Source organism: Desmodus rotundus, chromosome 12, assembly GCF_022682495.2.
Source record: "Desmodus rotundus isolate HL8 chromosome 12, HLdesRot8A.1, whole genome shotgun sequence".
Classification (NCBI taxonomy): Eukaryota; Metazoa; Chordata; class Mammalia; order Chiroptera; family Phyllostomidae; genus Desmodus; species Desmodus rotundus.
The window spans coordinates 84,782,210-84,802,516 of record NC_071398.1 but is presented as its reverse complement, the minus strand read 5'-3'; positions in this window follow the sequence as shown (position 1 = coordinate 84,802,516).

The window sequence follows — 20,307 nt, the reverse complement described above, 5'->3', positions numbered from 1 at the left end:
AAATCAAAGAAGACACAAATAAATGGAAGCATATATCATGTTCATGTATTGGAAGAATTAACATCATTAAAATCTATACTACCCAAAGCAATCTATAGATTCAATACAATTTTTATCAAAATAACAATGGCATTTTTCACAGAACTAGAACAAACAATCCAAAAATGTGTATGGAAACACAAATGACCCTGTGTAGCACCAGCATCTTGAAAAAGAACAACAAAGTTGGAGGAATCACACTACCTGATACCAAACAACACTACAAGCCTATAATAACCAAAACAGGATGGTACTAGCACAAAACCAGACATATGGATCAACAGAACAGAATGGAGAGCTCAGAAAGAAGCTCAGGTCTACGTGGGCAATCAATCCATGACAAAGGAGGTTAAGAACATACAATGGGGCAAGGACAGTCTGTTCAATAAACGGGGTAGGGAAAAGTAGACGGATACTTGCAAAAAAATGAAACTAGACCATGCCTTCTTATGTCATATGCAAGAATAAACTCAAAGGGATTAAAGAGACAAATGGAAGCTCAAAACCATAAAACTCCTAGGAGAAAACATAGGCAATAAAACCTTAAACTTTGCTCCTAGCAATATTTTTTCTGACATATCTCCTTAGTGAGGGAAACAAAAGAAAAAATAAACAAATGGAACTACATCAAACTAAAAAGTGTTTGCACAGCAAAGGAGACCATCAACAAAACAAAAAGGCAACCTACAGAATAGAAGATATTTGACAATGATACACCTGATAAGGGGTTAATGTCCAAAATTTATAAAGAACTTGTACAACTCAACACCAAAAAACCAAACAATCCAAATAAAAAATGGGCAAAGGACCTGAACAGACACTTCTCCAAAGAGGGACATACAAGTGGCCGATAGACATGAAAACATGCTTGACATCACTAACCGTCACAGAAACGCAAATTAAAACTACAATGAGACATCCCCTCACACCTGTCAGAATGGCTGCCATCAAAGAAACAACAAACACCAAATGCTGGCGAGGATGCGGAGAAAAGGGGACCCGAGTGCACTGTTGGTGGGAATGCAGACTGGTGCAACTACTGAAGAAAGCAGTATGAAGTGTCCTTAAAAAATTAAAAATGGAACTGCCTTATTATGACCCAGCAATCCCACTTCTAGATATGTATCTGAAGAAATCCAAAACACTGATTCAAAAGAATATGTGTGCCCCTGTGTTCACTGCAGCGTTATTTGCAGTGGCCAAGATGTGGAAGCAGCCCACGTATCTAACTGTCTAACCACCGTGCTGTCCACCTGCACCTAATACAAAATGATGACTGCAAACCGTAACTGGAAGATAAAATTTAAAAATAGTATATGGGGTTGGATGCATGGCCTGGCAATGGTCCCTCTGAGACCCTGGGGTGGGGGGGGTGACTGGATTGTGGGACAGGGGTGGTCTTGGAGGCTTATATTTCGGCACCACTGTTTGTTTCTGCGGCAGGTCCTCCCAGAAACCTCCCTTCATGCCTTCCCCCTGAAATGCTCTTGGGGTCCGTTCCCCAGCTCTTAGGCACTGGGTAGTTTCCAGGGCCTGTACTGTGCTGCTTCCTCCCATAACACACAGTTATAAGCTGATTCTGCCCTCCTCCTGCCAAAGGCCCCACCACCGCAGCCATTGGGCACGCCTCTCAAGGCTGAGGTCAGAAATCACCAATGAGCTCGGCAGAGGAAGCTCAGGGGTCTTCAACCAGCTATCTTCTCCATCTCCACAGCCTGGGGGAAGAATGGGGGAGGGGATGAGCCCAAAGAGAGAGAAGCAATGAAGGGTGTTGGAAACCATTCTTCTCACTTTCAAATGGGGAAATTGAGGCTGAGCAGTGGAATGCCTTGCTGAAGTGTTAAGTCGCAAGCCTGTATGGGGTGCTAGGTTATATACACTGGCTCCTGTACTTTCATGTCGCTAAAGCGTTTGACAAGTGAGGAAACTGAGGCTCTGAGGTTTAGGTGATTTCCTAGAGTCACACAGCATGAAAGGGGTGACGTGGATTCTACCTCTGGCCATTGGCGCCCCTCTCCTCTTCCCCTACCACTACCCCTGGGGCCATCGTCCAAGTGCAGGAGAAGGAGCCTGCTGCCCTGAGGGCCCAGGGGCCACAGAACGCCCAGAAGCACAGAGCCTCTTGGTCAGGGCTGCCATCACCACAAGGGGACTGGGCCCAGACGCCCAGAGGGTAAACTTGGAGCCAGTCCGCTCTTGGTTGGTTCACCTTGGGCCCCTTGCTTCCTGCCCTCAGCCTCACTGTCTTCGTCTCTAAAGCATTGATGCCACAGGTTGGAAAGGTGACTGCGATCACAGAGGGAAGGGCTTGGCACAGGCACTGGTTTCAGGCTCGCGGCATGGGAGCTGTCCTTGCGGTTGTCACCCCTGACCCAAGACTCAGGCATCACCCCTCTCCTATTCATCCATGCTGTTCCTCCCCAGGGGGGACATTTCAGTTACAAGGAGGCTGGGACACGGGAGATGGGTCGAGCATCAAGGGCTTGACACTGACCTCCATTTTACAAGTGTGAGTCATCTGATCTCATGAGTGGCACCAAGCCAGGTCCCAGCTCCCCTGCTGTCCCCTGCCCCAACTCAGGAGTAAGGACAGTCGCTAATGTATTAGGGCAAGGTCTGACCACCCTCCCTCTGTCTCCTTCTCTCCACTTCTCTTCTTGGCAGCTGCTAACGGTTATGGGTGAGGGGGCACGAGGCTGTCCTGGGGGTGGCTGAGGTCTCCAGGCACACATGCAGTAGTTCCCGCTGCTCCGACTTGGAGCCACAGACCTCAGCCATGAGCCCAGCCAGGTCCCAGAAGAGACCAGGACAGAGTGTGGAGAGCTCCAGGCTCACAGTTCCCTCTACTGATGGGGCCAAGGTCCCAGCCTTCCCTCCCCTTGCTCCTGACAGTAAGCGTTGGTGGCCCACAGTCAGGGAACTTCCTCTCTCCCCACCAGACTCTCCTCTGTTGCAGTGGGGGAAGCTGTGTGAAAAAGCTGGGTCTGACCTGGCCGGGGATGACTATCTGGGAGCGTGAGAGGCTGGAGGGGAAAAGAGTGCTGCTTTCTCTCTCTTCCCACCCTTTCAGCAGCCCTGCTCTAGTGGCAACATGTAGAAGAAAATTATTATTATAATTATTTCCATTTGAGATATAATTATAGCAGCTTTCAAAGCAAAGCCTCACACTCTTGGCACCGCTGGGCAGATTGGGTGTGCAATTATGTCATGGAGTCATCCCGTCTCACCTCCCTCCATTCTCTCTCCTCCCCGACTCCAGCCCAGCGGGCCATGCCCCATCCCCACCGGCGTTTATGGGACTTCTCTGGCTCTGGGCCAGCGAGGTCATTTGTCTCCCTCCCCACTGCCCGGTGCCTCTGGAAGACTCCCCATGTAGCTGCAACTTCCACTGGGTCTTGGACTCAGCAAGCCTTGTGCTTGGAGCCCCAGAGCTGAGGTCACTGGTCTGGAAGGGCTTTGCTCTGGATTCTCAGGCTGAGTGGGGTGTTTTGCAGAGCCACAGCCACGGAGCCTTAGTCGGTGCAGCACAGGGTAGTGAAGGTACAGGGACCTGGACGTGCAGGGAACCATGGAGTCAGTTCTCTGACTCAGCATTCTTTCCGGAGACCCCCTCAGGCTCCCAAATCTTTTAGGGAGCCCAAGGAAGACAAGCTCAGGGGAGCTGGCCAGGCGCTGGGGAGGCTGCTGTCCAGGGCTGCTACTGGCTGGGAAGTTCACAGGCTGCAGGTTCTTCCCTCCGTCAGGGCTGTGGAGATAAGGCAGCAGCCTCCGCACCCGAGGGCCCCAAGTAGAGATACCAGTTGCCTTGTTCTCCTTCTAGAGGTGATGACTCATGAGAGAGGCAGGGTGGGGAGGGTGCCTGCAGCCCTGTCTGTCTGCAGGAGCACATCCCAGGAATCCCTGGGAAAGGCAGCCACGGGCAGTCCAGAAGGCCATGTGACCCCAAGCAGGATTCTGATATGTGAAGATGGGGGCAGCCTGCTGCCCCGCCCTTCAGGTGTTCCACGATTGGCCCAAATTCTCTTGTAACAAAACCGTCTGTGATCTCTGTCCTTGGCCCTCCTTTCCAAGTGCATTTCTGTTCCATCAAGTCACACAGGGGATTTAGATCATCTGTAGGGTAGAGAAGGCCTGTGGGGAGAACCTTGAATACTGGTCTGAGTTGCTAGGAGAGAAGTCATTGCCGGTTTCCAGCAAACTATCTTGTCTTCTTCACCATTCAGAGAATGTACAAAGAATCGGGCAAGGGCACAGAGCTGTGCTGCAGCCCGTCAGAGCAGCGGCCTGTCCACGGTCAGGGGCTTGTTCTTTCCTGCGCCTGCTGCCTGTGTTTCTGACTTTCCCCATCCCCCTTCTCAACTCTCATCATTCTACGTTCTGGGCACCCCTGCTGCTGGGGGTGTTAGGTGACAGGCTGACCCACCAGCTGGGGATGCAGCAGGGGACAGAGGAGGGAGATGGCCAACCTGTCCCTGGTGGTCTGAGTGAGATGGGACCACGTGGCTAGAACAATGGAAACTGCCTGGGGTAGAGGGGGGCTTCAGAGAAGCTTCTGGAAGATGTCTGGATGGGGCCCTGAAGGATAAGTTCCCCACGCGGATGAGCCGAAGAGAGCACTTGGGCCCAGGCAGGGTTGCCAGATAAACCACAGAACATCCAGTCAAATTTAAACCAGATGGACAGTAAAACAATCTTAGTACATGTCCCTGGTATTGCTGAGGCATGCTTATACTAGAAAGGTGTTTGTTACTCATCTGAAATTTAAATTTAACTGACCATCCTGAATTCCCATTTGCTGAGTGTGGCAACCCTAGGTCTAGGAACCAGCTGGAGCAAAGACAGAAGCAGCATTTGGGGGAAGGAGGGGGGATCAGGCCCGTTAAGTGTCATAGAACCTTGGGGCGGTCAGCAAGCGTGAATTTTACTGGGTAGGTCCAGACGTAGGACCACAGGCCACCTGTCAGCAAATGCCAACACTCAGGCCGTTGCTCTCAGCTGCCGCGCCAGCCCCTTCTTCCAGGATCGCCTCATCACCACCTACAGAAATCCAGTTTCAGGTACTCACTGTTCCGTCTTTTCTTCCCCGAGTTCTGCATCCAGCCCTTCCCTTGGGTCACTATTCATTCAAGCTGTTCAGCCTCCATTTACTGAACGGCAGCCGTGTGCCAGACACTGCACTTGGCACTGGGGACACAAGTGGCACATGGAACAGTCGTTGTCCTTGGCCACGTGGAATTTACAACACTCCCCTTTAAAAACCTCTTTTGACAGCATATGTGATGTGTGGGAATAGATAATAAAACACTCATAAACAGAAACTAAATTTTTCCTGTCCTCTTTTCTTTTTTTTTTTTTTAACAGCTATTTCAGGATGAGGAAATTTCTGAGCCAGAGGCCCCCTCTGGAATTCCTAACTCCTGTCCAGCATGGAGTTGGAAAACTGAGTTCTTAGAGTTCTCTCTGCCATTCTGTCTATGCACGAATTGAGAAGTCCCTGGGAACAGAGCCCTGGCAGGAGGTATAGGAGGAAGGTGACTGTCCGAGACCCCACATGCTAGACTGGTAAGAGAGCGCATGCTAAAAGCCAACACCCCCCTCTCCCCAATCCAAACTGCCTCTCATGCAGATACTTAGTTAGAAACACAAAGTGGTGACGAGAGTACTTTCATTTCTGTCGAGGCCAAGCATGGCCCCCAAGTGTCCGGCACGTTCCATGCGCCGTGCACGTTTGAAGCACTGTTCCACTTAGTGTGGGCCCCAGGACAGCCCTGTGATGTGGACACTCGTGTTAGCCCTGAATGGCAGTTGAAGAGATGACAGCCCAGAGGGTGTGGGTACTTTGCCCAGGGTCTGACAGCTGGAAAGTGTCCCTCCAGGTCTGAGGCCAGGGCTTCAGGACTGCAGAGCTCACAAAGTTAACCACACGCTGAAGAAGTGGAGGGCGGTCTGTGCTGCCGAAGTCTAAAGTGCAAATGCGTGTGCGTCTCCACAAGTGTGTTTGCAGACACACCGTGGGACTGGTCCCAGTGGCCCTTCCCGGAAGGGCTCCGGGCTGTACCCGAGCCTGGAGACTTTAACTAGGCCAAGTATCTCAAGGGTGGAAATGCCTCATTCTCCCATTGTCCTTTCCTGCCCTGGAGAATCAATGTCTGGTGTGGAATCTCTAGAGCAGTAATTTCTGAAGTGTGGTCTCCAAACCAGCAGCAGCTGCATCCCTGCACTTGGGAGCCTGCTCGGAATGCAAATTTTCTGGTCCTTCCGTGACTGCCACTGAATCAGAAACTCCAGGCCCAGCCACCTGGTGAGTCTGATGCTCCCTCGAGTCTGAGAACCACTCATCTAAAAGGACTTACACTTTCCAGCTGCCGCCAAGTTTCTCGGGCCTTTGCTCCACTGATGAGGCAGGAGGCAGCCCCACGGGGCTTGTTCTGGGACCAGGGCTCCCTGGCCCATGCCTGGCACATAGTAGGTACACAACACATGGATTTTGGATAGATGAGTAAGTGGCGCCCAGGGTTCACATCTCTGTTACCAAGTCAGGAGGGGACTGTCACTAGGACACACCTTGGTTGGACGGGAGCGTCGGGATCCTCAGGGACTCAGGCAGGCCACAGACACTCTGATGAGCAGAAGCGTGACATTTTACGGCCTGTGAGTGTCAGGACGAACACAGACCACAGGAAGGACTCACCATGCTTGTGACTTTAGAGTTTTCAGCAGGAGGTATGAAAAGTGTTACAAGTTACCACAGAGATAACTGGCTTATCTAGGGGTGTGCCGATAGACGTGGTCTGAGTAAAAAGCTCTGGCTTGCAGCATTTGCTGACTGCCAAGGTGTGAATACTTCCACCTCTGCCCTTGGAGATGCACACCTGGCTCTGCAGTTGTCAGCACGCCTCTGGCCCTAGCGGCTCATTTGAAACTGCAGGACTACTTGTTCTGATAGTAGACAAATCATGTGTCTGTATGGGGGAAATGAGACAGCACAGAGGCCTGCAGATGAGAAACCTCCTCATCCCCTTCAGTCCTCAGAGGGAACTGTCTGTGACAGTTTCTGGTTTTAGTTCTTCTGATGGCCCGTTCCCGGTCCCTTCCATAGCTCCAAATGGTAGCTTAGACTGGCACGTATTGGTCTCCCGTCCCCAGTGTCCACCGAAGCCCTGGCCTGAGAGACTAGGAACCTAGCTCATCTTGGACACATTTTACTCCCTGCCACCCCTCCCCCCCCACAGCCACCCCTCCCCCCACACAGGCTTTATTATTTTTTTAATCCCCACCCAAGGATATGTGTTTTGTTTTTTTTTTAATTGATTTTAGAGAGAGAGTAAGGGGTGGGGGTGGGAGAGGGAGTGATAGAGAGAGAAACATCGATCAGTTCCCTCTCCTATGCGCCCTAACGGGGGACCAAACCCACAACCCAGGCATGTGCCTCCACCAGGAATCGAACCCATGATCTTTCAAGTTACTGGACAATGTTCCAACCAATTGAGCCACACTGGCCGGGGCACACCTGGTTATTTTGATGAAACTTTGCAATTCTTGTATTGGTTACCTTTATGTCTTTAAGTAATAGTAGCAGGCAGTCCTCCGGTGTTTGTTCTTACTCAAGGTGCTATTATGCACACTTTGGACACATTAATGACTGAATGCTCACGGCAGCGCTCTGAGGGAGGTTGTATTTTCATTCCCATTTTATAGACGAAAAAACTGAGGCACAGAAAGGTTAAGTAACTTGCCCAAGCTCGTAAGAGGCAGAGAGAGGATTCGGACTCAGACAGGGTGGCTCCAGAGGCCACGCTTTTGAGCCTCTCAGAGAAAGGTCATATGAAATGTGAAGTTACTTTCCGTGAGGGGACAGTTGCAGGGGGGATGGCCATAGGAATAGAAATATATATTTATTTACATATTTGTAAGTAGGCTCTAGCCTATTTGCTTTTATTGCCCTTTAAAATAAGCAAGCCAGGGGGCGGAGAATGTTCACGCAGGCTCTGCCCTATCGAGCAGCCTGGGCTGGAATGGCTCAGGGCCCTGCCCGCCGCTAGAAATCCGGCAGGTGGGAGCCGCTGAAGGTCGGTGGTCAAACTTTTCCTTCTTGTATAAAGGCTTCGGGTAACTTGTGTCTACTGATGGGGGTTGCTTTTCATACTCATTCACCCTGTGTGGCACCCGGTGGGCCCTTTCAATCTGGAAGGTGAGAATCTTCAGATTTTGGACACTGTCTTCTCTTATTTCTTTAACAATTTCTCCTTATTTTCCCTCTTGAATATTGGGCTTCTTAGATTGATTCTCTCCCTCCCTCTCTCTCTCCTCTCTCTCTCTCTCTCCTCTCTCTCTCTCTCTCTGGCTTATATTCTGCAAGATTGTTTCATCTTTTCTCATAGCCCTTGTACTAAATATTTTGTTTTAGCAATCACAGTTTTAATTTCCAAAAACCTTTCTTCTTTACTTGCTCCTTTGCCTGCCTCATCCACCTGTTTGTGCTGTACAGATGCCATCCGTATCTTCCTGGATCACTCTGAAACGACACCTCAGAGTCCCGGAGTTGACTCCGGGACTATTTTGAGGCCAGTTGTTCTGGTTTCTTATCCTGATTTTTCCATCCCCTGGTTTCTTGGTTCCTAAAGTCAGCCAGTGTTCACTGGCCCCTACTCTGTCTCTGTAGGAGGGACTCTGCCTGGGACAGGGAATAGGATGTCACGTCTTGTCCCCATGGAGCTTTCCACTTCACAGTAGACTCTGTTGTGCTGGATCAGATTCCCTAAGCGCTGGACCACCCGTGCTTGCATGCTCCTCCTGCATTTAACACGTTGTTTCTTGTCTGCCAGCCCCACTGGACTCTGCGCAGGGGTTCATATTTTATATATTTAGTCCAAGGAGGCCCTTGGTAAAAGTTTGGTCCACGTTGGTTCAATGGAACTGAACTGAGTTCTGTAGCTGTTGATATATTCACACACGTGCGCGCGCACACACACACACACACAGGCACGCATGCACACATGCTGATGCTGTAGATTTGTTCCTGGAGCTTCTAGAAGGATGGGAGGGACCAGAACCAAACATCATTCCTCTGGAAGGTTTTGCAGAGACTTGTGGATCAGAGTAACCCCTAGGGCACTGCCATTCCCGTCCACCATCCACTCAGTTTCTAAACAAACACCAAGGCCACCATTGCCTCTTCTCTCTCTAGTGGCTGCGAACTATCACTTCTGCCTGCAGCATCTCAGCAGCCAACCTTCCTCCCAGTTCTGTAATTGCAATCATTAAAAAGAAGGGGGGCTGGGGGGGAATGCACTTACCAGGCGCTCTCAGGTGTCTGCCTTCCTCCTCCTGCTCTCTCAGCTCTGGAGACCCCCTTCCAGAGGACAACGGGCCAGGGGTCCAGACCCTCAATGCATTCATTTATTCAGGCATTCATTCCTTCAGCCACTAATGGTTCATTAAGGAAACCGTATGTATTAGACTTAGTGCCAGGCTCTAGAAACTTTTTAAAAACCCAAATATATATATATATATATATATATATATATATATATATATATATATATACACATACACACACATACACACATATGTGTATATACACATGTGCACACACACACATATGGTGCCCTCTTTATAGGTTTCAGGAGCTTACAGTCAGGAGACTAAAGCATTTGACATTTTTCCAGGGGTGCGGCAGACCCACTTCACTCTCCTTGCCTGCCCCAAACTGCTTCTATTGAATTTGACCTCTGCTCCCGGGCCCCCACACAGGGCTCCTGCCTCCGTAAGTAGGTACTTAATAGCTATGTGTTGGTTGAATGAATGAGTGAATGAACAAATGAGTAGCACTGCCTGGCGTAGTGGGGATACGCCCAGCTTCTTCACCCTGAGGGACCCATTGCCAACTCCCAAAGGATTCTGAAGCCCAATGACAGTTCGAGACCCATGACGAGCAGAGAGACCAAACCTCCCTGCAGCCCCCTGCTGACTAGCAGCACCCACCTTGGGAAGGAGCGGACTCTCCTGGCCCACCCGGCTGGGAGCTCATTAAAACCCGGATCAAAGAGAGCTTGAGAAATGCAGGGTGTCATTAACTCAGGGCCCAGACAGCCAGGCCAGGGAGTGAGGGTGGTAAGCGGCAGAGGGGTGTAGGGAGACTCTGGGGTGCAAGATGTTGCTGCTAATAAGTTTCAAGAAAGAGAACCATGTGTTAACATTAGGCCCAGGCTCGGGGATGCCTGTTTTAAAGCTGTAGCTGTGGTAAGCACAGAGGAGGAGGCCCCGGCTTCCTCAGGGCCTTCTGCCAGGTGTGGTCACCGAGCCAAACCAAGCTGTAAAGTCACTCGCCGATATGAGGGGCCCTGGAATTCCCCATTTTCCTGGCTTCCCTGGTCAGAAGCAACTGGCCTGCCCCTCCCGGCAGAGAAGAGGCTCTTTCCTTTGCCTTCAGGGGTTGGGGGAGGCCCTTGCTTTGAGCTGCCACCGGTCCTCTCATATCCGTGCTCTCATGAGAGGGCTCAGGCTGGATCTGCGGACTCCTGAGTTCTGTGAGGTGATCATGGAGCAGGCTGGGAGCTCCGGCCCGGAATCCAGGAGAGGATTCTCTCTCTAGGATGTGTGAAAAGGCCGCAGGAAACCAAGGACCGCAGGGGGCTCTGTGAGTGGAGGGCTGAACCTGAGGGTCAAGTGAGCCTGCTTAGCAGCCTCCCCTCCAGCCCCCAGGGCGGCCCTTGGCAAGGTCACAGGCAGACAGGGACAATGGGGGGACCAGAAAATGTGTAGGGCCAGAGGTCGGGGAGTCCAGGCTAGGACTTCAGCCCTGCAGGTATCCAGGGACCACTTAAGATTCAGAGGTCCTGTTTGTAGGGCCAAGGCTGCTGGGCCTGTGCAGAGTGAGGCCTGGGTCAGAGGGCCTGTCAGGAAGGAGGCTCAGCCCTGGGGTGGACGAGGGGCCTGGGGCAGGCAAGGGTCAGGAGATGGAGGCCAGGACCCGGACACCCAGCTGTGACAAAGGTTACAAAGCAATGTTTATGAGAACTTCTCGGGAGGCCCTAGGTGGGCAGGTTTCTTGGGGCTGGCTGAGAGGGTTGGAGCAGGCTGCTTGCACAACTGCAGGGTGTCTGGCTAATCAGGCTGGAAAATGTTCCACCTGGCTCCCGGTCAGGGGCGTGGGCTGCATGGCCGCTGTGGAGCTACGGGGAGCTGCTCTCCTGACCCCCAAACCCTTGTCCTCGTGGTGAGAAGACAATTATCTTCTGGAAAAGAGCAGTGAATTGGAGTTCTTTCTGTTTGCTTTGCCTGATCCCCCGAGAAATCAGGGTTTCCCCTTCCCATCCTCTCTCTGCCTCCCCAGCAGTCCCACCAGCCCCGACCAGTGTGGACATGTGGCGGCTGTGTCCGCCCCTTGAAGTGAGTGAGTCCCAGGGGCACCCCAGGGACAGCAAGGGAGGCAAGGGAAGAAATGGCAGCTCCGGAGATGTCTGTGGTGGTAGCCCAGGCCAGCCTTCCCGGGTGGCACCTCCCTGCCCTGCTGGGGTAGGAAAGCCTCCTGGCCAGTCCTCTGCCTCCTTGGTCTCCAAGGGCAGGAGGGGCAGAGCCTCCCTCCTCCTCGCTCTGGGGAACAATGGACAAGATCCTGCCTCAGCTCTAGACAGCTGCCCCTGTGCTCATTGCTCAGCCTGTGTGTGTGAGGGAGTGAGTCTGTGTACTGTGTGGTGTGTGAGTGGGTGTGTGTAGGCGTGTGAGCATGACGGCACCGGAATGAGTATGTGAGGGTGTGAGCCTGTGGATACACGTGCATGTGCCGAGCGTGTGTGAGGAGTGTGAATGGGACGTGTAGGTGGCAAGTGTGAGTGTGTGAGGAGGCTCCCCTGCCCGTTGGGCCCTGCACTCCCCACAGGGGACACTTTGAGTTGGTCTGGATGCTCTCCCGTGGCGATGGCAGGTGTTGGGGACAGATCACGTCTCCAGAAGGTCCAGCTGCTGCAGCTCTTCCCCCAGCTCCCCAGGAAGAGCATCCCTTCTGGTTAAAAGACCTGGTGGCTTCCGGTCTTTGTCTCCCTCTCCTAGCACCACACATGAGTGTGCTGTGCCTGCAAGTGCGCACAGCACTTTGTGTGCCCACTGCACAGGGGACTCCGGGGACCCCACAGACACGACCCCAGGAGCACACGGCTCTCACTGCGGGTGTGGGCGGGGTCTGCTTCTGTGCATAAAGGAGACAGTCTCATCCACTGAGGGTGCTGGACATGGCCTTTGAGCCTTTGCCAGGAGCTCGGCTCCGACAGGGACACTGGCCAATGGGACCCAGGGGACACTGTGGGACCCCACTCAGGAATCGAGCCCACTGCCCTGGTCACCAAGGCCTCTGCTTCCCTCAGCCCCACAGGGGTGGGCATGTTTGGAGTGAGGAGGGCTGGTCCACAGACCCGCACCAGGTGTCCTTTCTCGTCTGTATTTTCAAGCCAGAGGCTCCCACACATGAGAATCTTAATGGGCCGCCATAGCCCAGGAAGGTCTTGAGCCCTGATGGGCCCAAGCATGGGCCTATGACACGGGAATGGAACTCCTTCTGGATTCAGGTGGACTGGGAAGATCCTGCTGGGAGTGGGTGTGCCTTGGTGGCAAAACGAACTTTCAGCCCAGCGGGTCCCTGGGGCCTCTGCTCGACTCTGGTGACCACATATGCAGAAGTGACGAGCTCAGCCTCTGGAGTCACACAGATCTGAGTTCAGTTCCTGGCTCTACCCCTCACCATGCTGTGAGACCTTGGACAAGTTACTTCATGCCCCTGGACCTCAGTTTCTTCATCTACAAAATGGGTGTAATGCTGCTCACATCATAGAAGCATCAGGAGGAGTGGCCTGTCTTCAGCAGAACCCACCCTGGAGAAGACCAGTCCGTTGTGAGAACGGCGGCAGGAGGCCCTGGGTGGGTGGACTCCGATGCTCTGCATCTGGGAGGCTACAGAGAGCCTTGGGTTCCCACATTTTCTCCGGGCCCCCACCCCAAACATACCGGCCAGAGATGTCAGAGCGGATAGGGCCCTGGAGACCACTAGAGGCCTAGGGAGGAGTCAGCCTGGGACTGGGGGCCTGCCCTCCTGACTTGACGGGGCTCCTTCTGGCAAGTACTCCGGTGACTAGAGCACAGCCATCAGGCGTGGAGTCCACCTGCCTTGGAATCCCGGCTCTCCCCCTCGGTCACCGCACCTCTCCTATCCTGCGCTCTCATCCCCAGGAGGACGTAACACGAGCCCACGCCTTGGAGTAGCGCTGGCCGACACAATCCACCTGGCAGGTGTGGCTGTTTAACTTGAATGAAAATAAATACATTGATCCCTCAGTTGCACCAGCCACATTTCAGGCGCTCAGTAGCCACATGTGCCAGTGGCCCCTGAATCTTGGGGCAGTGCAGACACAGGACATTCCCATCGCTGCAGAAAGCTCTGTGGGTAAGCGCCGCCTCAAGGGGTTGCTGTGAAGAATATGTGAGGCAACGGGCATGATGCTCAGCTCAGAGCCTGGCACGGTCATTATCAGAGCCTCCTGAGACGCCCTCCTCCCAGCTAAGCGGGGTCCCAAGGCCAGGACATTCCCTGAGACCGTGGCCATGGCTGTGGTCTGAAAGTCCCACAGGACTTGGGGATGGAGAAGTGACCAGCTATGTATCCCCTTGAGTCACACTCTGAGGAAGGGGGAAAATGGCTCCTGCTCTGTGCTTTACTGACAAGGAAAATGAGGCCCAGAGAAGTGAAGTGAGGTCCCCAAAGTCCCCTGACAGAGCTGAGGCCATAGACCTGTTTCCTGACCCCTCCCCCATGACCCTGTCTGCCTCTCCCCATCCAGGTGCGCCTGGAGCAGGGTGCACCAGGGTTATCTGGGGGCTGCGTATAGACCCAGGGTCCAGGTCGCACCTCGGATGTGTTCTGCCAGAACTGGCAGGGTGGGGCCTGAGGTATGCTTCCTTACCTGCAGTTCCAGGTGCTTTTGCTCTGTAGCCAGCTGGGAGCACTAGGCCAGGAGACCAGGGTCTGACAGGCTCTGGCCTCTGGTGGCTTGAACGTGGCTCCAGAAGCCTGGGCCCCTCACCCCTCACACTCTCCTGAGCTCATTTCCCCAGAGTGCCCTTCTTCCCCTTGGACACACCTCGGAGATTCTCGGGCTACCTGGAGAAAGGCAGTGAGGAGGACCCACAGCCTGAGGCATTAGGTGTGCCAAGGCAGCTGTCACTGAGTTGGCTGAGGTTGGAGCTGAGGGGCCTGAGAAAGCACCAGGGCTGCAGCATGGAGCTCATGGAGGGACTCTCTTGGCCTGGGCGTCCTGGCTCTGCCTCAGGCTGGCTGGCAGAGGACAGAGCCAGTCACTCCATCCCTGGCTGCCAAGAGCAGCCTCCGTGTCGTTTGGCTCAGGGGGACTGCTCTCTCCGACAGGAAGCCTTTAATCTCCACAGCGGTGATCAGGAGTTGAGAGGGACAGGCTTCCCGTTCCAGGGAGCTCAGTGGGATGCTGCAGCCTGGCCATTGCAAGGAGAGCCCCTTCCGTCTGAGCGTGCCAAGTGTCTTGTCCATGTGGCTGGGGAATAGAGGCACCACTTGCCACATCTGCCCCCTGAGTACGTGCAGTTTAGCTGGGAGGGGGGCTTAGGCGGCCGCTGTGCAGCTGGATGGCGCACAGTCATCTGGAGTGGGCGCTTTCCAGAAAGTTCCCCTGCTCTCCACAACTGGCTTCAGATAGTCACATTCCAGTGGGGAAACTCTCAAGAATGGGGACCCCTTGGGATGTGGTGGGAACTGTATCTCCTACATCCTCTGTTCAGGGCTTAATAGGTCACGACAGGGGGCTCTTCTCAAGCACCAGCCCCCTCTTCCTTCCCCCAAAGAGCAGAGCCTGGGAGATTCCCCACCTGGCTGACACTGCGGAAGGGGGTTGGGTTCAGAGGACTCTGACCCCTCCTCCCCAGAGAAACTGACGAGGAGGACATCTATATGTAGGTAAATGACCCCTCAAGGTATACTCACTCATTCCTCCTTTTCTCATTCATTCACTCAACATACCTTTACTGAGGGTTTCTTGCATGTTCTAGCCTCTGGGGAACAGTAGCAAACAAAAAACAGAACCCTTTTTCTCGGGGAGCTACCATTCTTATAGGGCAGAGGGGAGAGAGAAAATAAACAAGTCAGCGCATACTGTAATGTGAGCTGGAGAAGGGCTGTTTCCGATAGGATGTTGGGAACATAGGCTCACGAAGTATTGCCTCAGTGCAGCTCTTCCCTGGCGTTAAAAACATCCTGACTCGGTTCCCACCACCTGCAGTGTCTTAGAAATCAGAGGTTAAAATACCCATTGAGACCCCTTGTTTATCTCTTCACTACCCCCCATGCACAACTTGCCTGAGAGTGAAATATTCCTACATCTAAAGTTACCCACCGTGAACACAGAACTCTTATGATATAAGTAATAAACATTGTCAAGTTGACATTGTACTTGGAGTGGACTATAAGTTCTGCTTACATCACCTTGGGCTTGATCCCAGGAAAATGTTCCCTTTGGGCCACTCTCTTAACTTCTGCTGCCCTGAACCCACACCTTGGGATGCCCCTGCCTTATCTCCCCTCTCCCCTGTTTTAAAAGGATGGAGGTGCCAAGGTGTAAATGATGATAAGGAAAGCCTGCCTGGAGGCCTGTCTGCTAGTACTGATACCGGTCTCTCAGGCTGATAGCATTCAATCAGGGCCTGCAGGCCAGTCCTTTTCTGGATAGGCAGTGGGTGTGGTGGATTTAGAGGCAGAGGCTAGGGTCGAGTCCCTGCTGCTCTGTGTCCTGGAGGGAGCGCTGGCTTGGGGGTCCAGCAGCTTCAGAATCAGAGAATGGTGCTGCTACTTCCTGGTTGCCTGTGTCCTTCTGAGCTTCAGTTTCTTCATCTGTACAATGAGGATCTTCACCTACCTTTAAAAAACTATACACCAATCCCTGGCATATGGTACACACTTGATAAATGACATTGGCTTTTGGGCAAATGGCTTATTCTCTCACCGTTTTGATTTTTCATCTGTGAAAGTGAGATATCAATATATCGATCTCATGGAGTTATTGTGAGGATGACATACGTAGTGTCGCTAGTCACAGGGCCTGGGGTTCGATAGCGTGTGTCCACTCTACACAGGGACCTCGTGCCAGAGCGAGCCAGCAGGTAGATAGGTGTGTAGCAGGGCACGGGCGCTGCTCAAGCAGCCTTCCCCGTTTCAGGCTGGGCCCTCTCCTCTGGCCACTGGCTTCGCCAATGAAGAGAGAGTAAGGGGAGGAAGTGGGAGGAAGGACTTTCTGGATCTAAATTCTGGTTTCAGAATCAGAACTGACAACAGTGGTAAGGCACCAGCTGAGCAGATCACATCATTTAAAGAGGGTGGAGTGGTATGAGGCCAGGGGGTGGTAAAAAGTGCAGTCTCATAGTTCCACTTCCCCTGCCGGAGACACAGTTCTGCTTCTCCAGGTTCACCATTGGCCTTCCCATCTGCTGACTCATCATCATGCAGCTTCGGCTCCGGAAAGCTGAGCATGTGGCAGGAGACCTATTAATAGCCTCTGCCTGGGACACTCGTCCTGACTTTTCCTAAGATAGTTTGAAGCCAGCCTTGGTGCCCTACCCCCGTTCTCTCCCCCTCCTCCCCCACCGTGCACTCTCCTCCCAGAGACTGAGGACTAACAGTTTGGCCACCAAGTGGTGCCCAGAAGTCTCTGGAGCTGCCATCCCATCATTTCTAGATTGGTTGGGAATTTCAAAATGGCAGCCTGTCCATTTTGGTCAGAGGGCGAGGCATGGGGAGATTTCTGCAGTGTTCCAGAGGGTTCCCCACCCAGCTACTAAACAGGAAGCTATAGCAGGTAAGGAGGGGAACATGAAACAAACCCTTGAAAGTGTCCCCTGGCCCAGCAGAGTTCAGAAAGCAGCAGTGCCAGCCGGCCAGACCAGGTTTGTGGGGGAAGTGGCTGCGGACCCCGCCTTCCTGCCCACTCTTGGGTCACACACCTGGACTGTGTGTGGTGGGGGCCGTGGTACCAGCTGCTACCTCTCTGAACACAGCGCCACACGGAACAGTTTGCTTTGGGAAGAATGGGGACTGGGTGGATAGAATCTGTGACAGAATAGATTGAAGCCCCCGGTGAAGAGATAAGTGGCCCAGGTTCTTGGACCCTGTATGGGGGAACCGGCTGGCACATTCCCTGTGGGGGTGGGGGAGCTTTGTATGGGTGGGTGAATCAGTGGCAGCCTCGTGGTAAAAGATAGAACACCTCTGTGGGCCTCAGTTTCCTCAACTATAAAAAGATGGTGCTGGACAAGATGAGGTCTAAGGTCTCTTCCAGATGGGACGTTCCTAGTTACTGTTGCGTGCCTATTCAGAAAGTGTGGCTCTGTTCAGGAGAGAGGGGAACAACAGCTAAGGGGGTCAGGTGCTGGGCTGGGGTGAGGGGTAAGCAAGGGACAAAGAGGGGGAGGGTTGGGGGCTCTCTCTCCCTCAGAATCTCTCCCTATCCCTTGCTGGAAGGTCCGTGGCTACAATGGAAAACAGAGTCTAGTGTGGGGTTTGTCTGGGCCCGAGGTGGGCCTTCCACCTTAGACAAGGTCAGCTGACTCTCTGCTTCCTCTTCCATCCTCCTTCCGGCCCACATGCCTTGCCTTTTCCTACAGCACCTCTGCATTCAAGTCCAGATTCAGAGGGCTCCCCAGGGACGTGAGGACTCTGTGAAGGAATGGAAGTGATGTGAAGCGGGGCTGGTAATGAACAGAAAGCGTGGCCTGTTGGCATGGGGGTGGTGGGAAGAGAGGCAGATGGGGGCCAGAAGCCCTAGAGCCAGAGGAGACCTTGGCACAGAACATGAGGGCTCCCAAATTCTGCGTTCACTTTTCCACCTTTAAAGTGGACAAACCTGCCCCTTTCTGTCTCAGAAGGAGGTTTGCGAGCATTCACGTAGCTCTTAGACAGCCTGTTGCTCACCAGCCCTGGCAGAGAGTTGTGGGGGGTGGGGGCAGAGACGCAGTCACCTGTGGCAGGGAAGTGTCACTGGGAACCTGGAGGCACTAGGGGTTAATGGATTAACTGCTGGGGTGGGAATACTTCAGGCTACTTGGACATCGTCACAGGGGTATTTGGGCTAAGACACCGCTCTGCCCCCTGAACTTGGCATGAATGGAAGATGGGAGCAGCTGAAAGGACTTCCTGGCTGGCACTCAGAACTCGTGCCTGCAGAAGCCACCTTGCACTCGGCCCCTGCATCCTGATTTCTGCAAAGCAGTGCCAGGAAAGCATGGGGGGAGGAAGGGGCACCTGGCTGATGAATTCAAATGGAGCCAAGAGGGAGCTTTCGGTTTGAAAATGGATTGTCTCTTGCTCGGTCGATATTTCTCTGGCATTAGCTGACTGGGAAAGGCAGGCTTTTGGCCCCAAAAGTAAGTCTTCCTGGAACAGACAGGCCAGTGAGAACTAACCCAGCACAGAGAGACAGGGTGTTTTTCCTTTTCAGTGTGGGACCTGCAATTGCAATAAACAAGCGGAGCCCACCAGCTGGAGGAGGGGCCGTGTGCTAAGAGCACACATTCTGGAATCGAATTGGCTGGGTTCACATCAGCACCTTTTGACTGATTGTGTGATGTGGCTTCAGCTTCCTTATCTATGAAGCAGGGACAGCAATAGGTGAAGCTTAGACGGAGGGGTTTTTTAATAAAACAGTTAGAACTATACCTGGTACATGGTAAGTGCTTGGTAACTATTACTTAGTTATCATTTTATTACAGACATTTAAGGGCACCATTTCTATCATTAAGGACATTTATAATCCAGTTGAAGGGATAAGAAATAAATGTGTGCAAATTTAGATAATAAATGATAACTTTAAATGACTCAGTGTAGCAGCACACGAATGGAGCGTGTGATTGATTGCCAGATGGTGGCACAGCTCCTGCTGGGCCCACAGTCCATTTCTAAATGGCCAGACCACCCCTCCTTCAGCCCCATGGAAAGCGCAGCCCAGTGGGACTGTACACCCATCACTTGCCCACAAGAGTTCAGACTGAGGGTGAACACTTGACCTGGTAACTGGCCCACTGCAGGCTACAGAGACCCAGCGTGGTCTGATGGAAAAGGATTCATTATTCCAGATTCTTTCTGGGAAACCTGTGTTGCCTGCAGGGAGAAAATGAAATACGTGGAGGGAGCAGAAGCTGAAAGGACCCCCTGGGGTGGAAGCAGGTCGTGAGGGGGCAGACGTATACCCACACTGCAAGGCGACAACAGCGCTGATGAAGAGGCTGCCCATCTACAGAGATGGGACCAGAGCAGATACGAGCGCCAAACGCAGTGTGAGAAGGAAGGGGACCAGCTGGCTCTCAAAGAGAGACAAGGATGACTCGGGGAGCTGCCTCTGTTCCTCCTGAAGAAACTTAATTGAGTTTTTGATTCTCGGGACCAAGGAAGCTGGAGTGCACGGAGCATGGAGGGCTGCAGCAGCCTGAGGGGGACAGGAGGCTCCTGTGTGGGAGGCCAGGAGGACATGGCCCTGGCAGAGGGGCTGCTGCAGGGAGGCGTGCTAGGAGAACAGGCACGGCTATGGAGAAGTGCAAAGAGTACCTGGGCTGACGTGAGTACACTGTTGGTTGGAGCTGAGGATCAGACAGGAATTTGCAAATATTCAGAAGGGCACATTGTTGTACCAGTTGGATGCTTTCAGTTGTACCTAACAAAACTAAACAAATCCAGGCTCGACTCTTACAGCAACAGACTGACTTGTGTCTGGGAAAAGTCAGCAGGTGGGGCAGCCTTCAGTCAAGGTCCAATCCAGAGTTCAAAGGCCACAGCAAGGACCTCACATTTATGCCTGTCCACTCTTCTTCCGAAGAAATCATCACCCTAAACCTTCCGGCCTGGCTCAAAAGTCAGTCTGCTGAATGACCAATTTGCCAAAAACATAATTTAAGGAATATTGTTTTTAAAAAACAGTCAATGAAAAGGCACATATTTTTTATTTGATTCAGAAATGTTGGCTTTCAGAAAATTGTTTTTAGGCAAATTGCCCTGCTTCCAGCTATTCTTGAGAACAAAGAGGGCTGGTAGCAGCCCCCAGGAATGTGAGCTCCTTTATTCACGTACAGGAGGAGACAGGGCCTCCACGTCCCAGCCTGACCAGCAGAAGTCCCGAGGTTCACTCTGGTGGGTCATCTGGGCTCACGTGCCAACCCTGAGCCAATGACACTTGCACGGAGAATGTGCTGGCTGGAGGGGACCTAACTCAG